Source organism: Tupaia chinensis, unplaced genomic scaffold (genome assembly GCF_000334495.1).
Source record: "Tupaia chinensis unplaced genomic scaffold, TupChi_1.0 Scaffold139935_1, whole genome shotgun sequence".
Lineage (NCBI taxonomy): Eukaryota > Metazoa > Chordata > Mammalia > Scandentia > Tupaiidae > Tupaia > Tupaia belangeri.
Genome location: NW_006199814.1, coordinates 1,797,007 through 1,804,313, shown reverse-complemented (window position 1 = coordinate 1,804,313; position 7,307 = coordinate 1,797,007). Strand labels below are relative to the sequence as shown.

At 42.1% G+C, this 7,307-nt stretch overlaps 1 pseudogene; it reads left to right on the top strand.

The window, feature by feature from the left end:
* The first annotated feature begins 2,863 nt into the window (after nt 1–2,863).
* LOC102493622 (uncharacterized protein NKAPD1-like) lies at nt 2,864–6,036 on the top strand (annotated as a pseudogene).
* The last annotated feature ends 1,271 nt before the right edge of the window (nt 6,037–7,307 follow it).

The window sequence follows — 7,307 nt, the reverse complement described above, 5'->3', positions numbered from 1 at the left end:
CCTGCTGACAAGACTTACATTTCTGGTAACAATGCATAAGCTGTTACTAACCTTGAAAACGTTTTAGAAAATCAATCACCTACACTCTCAAAAAATAACAGTGTCGTAAGAGACAAGGGCTAAAGAACCATCCCAGGTTAAGGAAAAATAAAGAGGTAGGAAAAGTAAGTGCCAGTGTAATTCTTCATTGCACACTGGGCCAGCAGAATATATGCTATTTTTTTAAAAAGTAGAGATGTTGGGACCAGCAGTTAGCGTAATGGCTATGTCGCTGGACTCCCATGTAGTCGACCGCAGTTCGCGTCCCAGACCCAGTGGCTTAAAACTCACGCTGGGCATGTGTGCGTGCGTGCCCAAGATCCCAAGAGGAGAATGGAGGAGAATGGAGGAGATTGCGGCGTGATCATTCCCCCGGAAGGTGATTTCTCGCTTTCTCTCTCTCTGTCTCTCTGTCTGGCGAGCACACGCGCCCTATAGTAAAAACCTCTCAAAAAAAAAAAAAAAAGTAGAGATGTTTGGAAGACATTGAATAAGGTCTTATGAACTAGATAATAGTGGTATATCAACATTAATTTTTATAATTGTGAAAATTTTCCTGTGATTGTGTACAAGGATGATCTTGGTTTGGTTTGGTTTGGTTTTGCCACAGGGCTTGTGTGCTTGCTAGCAAGAGACAGAGAGAGGGAGGGAAAATGAGAAATCACCTCGCCGAGAGTATGGCCATGCCCAAATCCCTTCTCCTCAATTCTTCTCTCTGAGTTTGGGGTATTCTCCTAGGAAGGACATTGACATAAGTGACTTACAATTAAATTTAGAAGAAACATTCAGGAATATTGTATTAAATAATTGATTCTCAGTGAATATTAAGGACCAATAGCCACAACTTGGTCTTATAGATATTAGGCAATGAAGAAAACTTTGTATATGTTCTCAAAATAAATTGAACACAATGTATTTGTTGAGATTTAAAAGTTCCTTAAGAAAATCAGTCACGTGTTTTGAACTTTCCTAAACTTCATTGTTTACAGAGCTTCTGTTTCAAGGGTCAATTTGGATACAAACTTGATTAGGTTAAACACCATTGCATTACAGTGAAAACACTTGCTTTAATAAAGACTTCCCAGGATCGGCAGATGGCGTAATGCTTCTGTGTGCTGGACTCTCATGTGGTTGGCAGCAGTTTGAGTCCCGGACCTGGTAGCTTAAACTCACACCAGTCCTGTGTGCATGCATGCCCCAAATCCCAAAAGGAGAATGGAGGAGAAAGGATTGCAGTATGAAACCATTCCCCAGGGGCTGATTTCTCTCTTTCCGTCTCTCTGTCTCTCTCTGTCTTTCTGGTGAGCACATGCACCTTACCGCAAAAATCTCTCTCAAAAATAAAATAAAGGCCACCCTTTTATCTACAATGCTAATATCATTAGAAAATAGAGAATGAGGGAACCAGCAGTTAGCGTAATGGCTATGTCGCTGGACTCCCACGTAGTTGACCGCGGTTCACGTCCCGGACCCGGTGGCTTAAAACTCACGCCGGGCGCGTGTGCGTACGTGCCCAAGATCCTGAGAGGAGAATGGAGGAGAAGGGATTGCAGCGTGACCATCCCCCCTGGGGGGTGATTTCTCGCTTTCTGTCTCTATGTCTCTCTCTGTCTGGCGAGCGCACGCGCCCTATAGCGAAAAAAAAAAAAAAACCTCTCCAAAAAAAAAAAAAAAGAAAATAGAGAATGATAATGCCAAGATAGATTATACTATCTAGGCTAAGCAGATGCCTGGTTTTCCAAACCTCAGGATATAAAAATGAACAGACCCAAAATGTTTTACTGAAATAAATATTATCTCAGTCTTGTATACATAGGCAGTCTCCAGTTTTTCAAGGCCAAGTGCTAGACATTTGCGTCTGACTCTTGCTTGCTGTAAAATGCCATAGATACCCTCCCATCATCCTGTGACACCAGCTCATGCTGACATGTAAATATCTCATGCACAATTTATTTTAATTTCTCGGAGCAATTATTTGAATAAAAGCAGAGCAATTCTTCTCCTGTCTTTACTGATTGTAACTGCTAATCAAATTACCTCGAGCAGTGTCTAGCCAGATTGCCTAGGTTTGATTCTGACTCTGTCCCTTATAATATGATCTTGGACAAGGTTCTGAACTCTTTATGCCTTGTCGTCCCATCTATATAATGGAAAAATTGTAGTACTTCGAGTACTTTTTAATTACTTATTGTATTTGTTATTATTTTTTAAGTTTGTTGTAGGGCATGTGAGCTCACCAGAGAAAGAAAGAGAGAGGGAAATCAAGCCACCAGGTTTGGGATGTGAACTACTGTTGGCCATGTGGGAGTCCAGCACCTTAACCACCACGCTACCTACTTGCCCCATGTGCCAATCATTTTGGTAAAGAGAAACAAATCCTACCTACCAAGACGTAGTTCCATCTTCCTCCAGGAGCCCATTCCTGGCTTTGAGAAGCTTCGAGGGTACTTCCTTATATCCAAAGTACCAGTTCCAATACTTGTAAACTACAAATCAGCTAACATTTCCTGGGACAAAGGGACGCCACCAGCATTGTTCATGAACTGGCAGTTACAGGACCAAAGACCCTCTGTACTGCTGCTGTGACTTCTGCCACTTCTGTTATCATCCCAGGAAGCTTCTAAAACCAAGTGTGGCCACTGCTCACACTCTGCCTGTGTTCTTTTTAGTATGATCATGCTCTGGTCTAGAAGAAAAGAATACACTTTCCTCTCTCCTCCTCTGTCCTGAGAACTGTGGATTCTATAAGCCCATTGCTGTAATTCAAAAGCTCTATTCCTTTCCCCCACCTCTGCCACATGGGGCTGCGGTGCACGATTGAAGAATGTCCCAGGTTCCATTGGGGGAAGTTCTCTTGAGGAATGTCATTCGGTACACAGATGCTCACAATAAGATTTAGGAAGAATCAGACATGTGGAAAACAAGAGAACCAGAGAAATGGATGGAAGATACTTACCATGGGACTAAAGGAAAATGTGACCTAGCAGCTCAAGCCGAATGCATAGTGATGATTTAGATAAAGAAAGTCAAAGAGACTATTGGAAGCCAAAGAATAAAATTTCTGGGACATTGGAAGGTGATTTTCTAAAGTCTGTGTCTTGGGACAAAAAGTTATATGATTATTAAGCTAACATATCAGACAGATGGGGTCACAGTGTTATTTATTTATTTTTTAAAAGAATTATTTTTATTTTACTTATTATTATTATTATTATTTAAATTTGACCAGGGAGAGAGACAGACAGAGAGAGAGAAAGGGAAAGTGAGAAAGCAAGCCACCAGGTCTGGGACTTGAACTGTGGTCAATCATGTGGGAGTCTAGCACCTTAACCACCATGTCACCTGCCAGCCCTGGTTAGAGTGGTTATAAAGAGTTATATCTTGAAGAATTTGAAACAGACAGTGACCTGCAGGATATTACCAATGGTCAAAAAAAAATCTCCCCAGGTAAAAATCATCTACCCATGAATCCCGCAAACACAAGACGTCAAAGAGATCCCACCCACCCTCACACACATGCACACACACACACACACACACACACACACACACAAGCAGAAAAAAAATCACACAAGGAAATAGAAGAAAAACAAAAAAGAAGACACAAATGTAACAGCAGATTCCTCAAATGACTTCTCAGAAGAAACTGGAACTTCTAGTACCAGGAAAAAGAAAGAGCCACATAAGTACAAGAAAAAAATCCAGGAAAAAGTCTCTCAAAAAATCTGCTTTATTCTTAGAGGCAGAAAGTGATGCTTCCTAGTCAGATGATTCAGCATCCAGCTGTTCTGAAGAAAGTGAAAAAGAGACACTAAGAAAAACCAAAAGGAAAGCAAAAGAGAAAAAAGTTCATATCCCTATAGCTAATAATGAAATACAGGAGAGGATAGATAAACGCACAAATTGGAAAGTGGCTACCGGTGAAAGGTCTGCTGAGCGCTCAGAGGATGACCACATGGGGAAGGAGGCCTCTTGTTTCCCACTGGACTGGGATACTTGCAGATTTTATGCCTTGGGGTTTTGCCAGTGAGTCTTGTTCAGCACAGAGGGCCTGAGGTCAGAGCTGTCTTGTGCCATCCAAACATGTTCTGACAGACTTGTCTTCTACTTTGGTCTGTTAAACTTGATCCCCTTTTCTTGTTAATAGGGAATCTGGTATTTTGTTATGACAATATCTCAAAGAGATTATTTTTTGCAATGAATCACATTTAGCATAGAGTACACATATAGCAAATTAAAGGACCCAGAAAGCCGAATCCAGTAATGGCCTGAAAACACCAATCAGAATGTTGAGTTTGGGGTTGTCAAAGGCTGGGACCAAGAGGTGGACTGGAACCAGTGGTGCGTAGACTGGATGGCAAGGGAACACTGTTGTTCTCTGTTTATATAACAGGTGTCACAGCTGACGTGTCTTCAGCCTCAGCGCTTTGATCCTTCTGTATTTTGACCCCGTGGGTATCCAGTTTACTTAAGGAAATGGGCAGAAGAACAAACCTTTTTCTTTCGTGATGACATGTATAGACAACTTCTATTAGAAGGGACTAGTTTTCTCTAATTTCCCTGTCCAGCAGTTAAGCTTAGCATAATCTGAAGCATGGTAATTGGATAGTAAATGGTTTTTCAGTTTAAAAAAAAAAATGTTCTAATAACTACTCAACTACTGATTTTACGTTATCGAACTGTCTGTTTTGGTATTTTCTTTGTAAAAGTTTTCAGTAAATTGTCACCATAGGCCGTCCTGGGGAAAATCCTTGTCCTGGTTGGTTGAGCTCTGCCTGCTGATGGTGAAATACTGCTACAAAGCCAGCTCTAAACTCTATGGATGCTCTATACAATATCTAAATATGCAGTGTCTACATACTTTGCAAAATGCTTTGAAGAAACATTGTTATGCAGCCTGGCTACCTCTGAATAGGTTTGATAAAATGCAAGGCACTGGAGAAACAGCTATTATAAGAAAATGAATAACAATTTAAGTCTGTCTCCTGATAACTCAGATAACTTCATGTTCATGAAAATCAATCTCTTGGATGGCCTGATCCAAATAAAATATTCCTTCAAACCTCTTTTACATGTCCACTTTTTTCCCCCCGGGGTGATTATAGAAAGTAGAAATCGGGATAGTGTTCAGGGAAATTGGCTTGAGGCAGATGAAGCCATCACGGAACAGAGGCACACGGGTTCTGAGCAAGGAGCTGCGGACTGAATGAGTTAAAGACAATTTTTCACAATGTTGCCACCCCTCAAAAAGTAACAACTCGGGGACCAGCAGTTGGTGTAATGGCTATGTCACTTGACTCCCATGTAGTTGACCGTGGTTTGAGTCCTGGACCCGGTGGCTTAAACTAACGCCGGGCGTGTGTGCGTGCGTGCCCATGATCCCAAGAGGAGAATGGAGGAGAAGGGATTGCGGCATGGCCATCCCCCCTGGGGGTGATTTTTCGCTTTCTGTCTCTCTGTCTCTCTCTGTCTTTCTGGGGAACGCATGCGCCCTATTGCAAAAACTTTTCCAAAATGTAAATAAATAAATAAACAACTCAGAGATTTAATAAAAATGAGGCCCAAGTAGACTAGTGCACGAATTTCAGATCATTCTAACCCCGGACAGAAAAGACAGCAAAGCATTTCTAGTACCAACTTTTGCCTCTTCAGAGTCTTTGGTATTACACTCAATTACTGCTTTCAATAGAAAAACAAAATAAAATTAGAGCTATTTTTTCATGGGTATTTTCCTTGTACCAATTCACCATGAGCCCATATTTTTTTCTACCACAACTTTCTATTTTTTATAGGAGAGAATTTGCCATTTCAATGCAGAGGTGTAACCCTAGGAAGAGAATTCACGACCAGAGGACAAGTTTAATACCAATGGCAGCCCTAGGTGAGCAACCCTCGGACAGTGTATCTGTGCCACAGAGCCTGGCTGGTGTGCCCCTGAGTCCTGGGGCAGCTCGCAGGGCAAGGCCAGCCATGGCAGAGCCTCATCCAGGGGTCTGAGGAACGCTGTGGCCCACACAGGAAGGAAGCCCAGTGAAGGACATCCCCTGCTAGTCCATGCACATGTGATACAGAGTCAATGCCTTGTACCTGCTGCCCAAGAGACAAGGGCCCTGTATTCATTTCCTGTGGCTGCTGTAACAAGTGAGTACAAGCTTGTGACTTAATACGACAAAGTATTGTTCTCTTGTGGTGCTGGAGGCTATAAGTCCAAAATCAAGGTGTCAGTAAGCTTCTCTCTGGGAGCTCTAGGAGAAACTATTGCCTTTTGTAGTTTCTGCTGGCATTTCTTGATTTGTGACCTTGTGACTATATCCCTCCAACCTCTGCCTCCAAGGTTACATCACCTCCCCCTGCTTCTGTCAGGTTAGCATTATGGACTGAATGTGTGTCCCCACCCTCCCTCCCAAATTTCATATATTGAGATCTTAGCCCCCAAGGTCATGGTATTATGGTAACCTATTATGACAGTATTAATGATAAGTTCTTTTCCAAATAAGGTATCACTCATAGATTCTAGGAATTGAGACATGAACATACTTTTTTTTTTCTTTCAGGGAGACATCATTTAACCTACTATAGGGCCCATGAAGCTGCCAGAGAAGTTGGTGATAAAATGTCAATTGGCTTAAGGTGAGCCTGTAGTGGGAACAAGGGAGGGGCAGTAAGAGGCAGAAAGCATAGGGAGCTCTAGGAAGGGGGTCCCAGCAATAGCTCCACACTTTTGGCATCAAATAAACTGAATGTTTCTGTTTCCACTTGATGTGCTTGTTCAGTGTCATCCAAGCTGGCTACATGATAACTTCTCTCACCTGCAACCTGCTCCAAAATAGATCTTTGTCATTATTTAAAATACTCATTAAATTTTTTTTCTATTGAATGAAAAAAAATCTATCTCCATTAACAAAGGACATTTTTATTTTATTTTATTTAGGTTTCTGTCAAAGGGCGTGCACATTCACTAGAGAAACAGAGAAAGACAGTGAGAGGGAAAGTGAGAATCATCCCTGCCCCCCAGGGGTATGGCTTTGCTACAATCCCTTCTCCATTTTTCTCCTGGGATTCTTAGGCACGCACACATACCCAGCATGGATTTCAAACTGCTGGGTCTGGGACTTGAACTGCAGCCAGTCATGTGGGAGTCCAATGCCTTAACCACCATGCCAACTGCTGGCCTCTAAAAAGGAAATAAAAAAAATTTGGCCAGCTGGACAAGCACTTGCCAGAAAGAGAGAAAGAGGGGGAGGGAGAAAGCACCCCCATGGGGCATG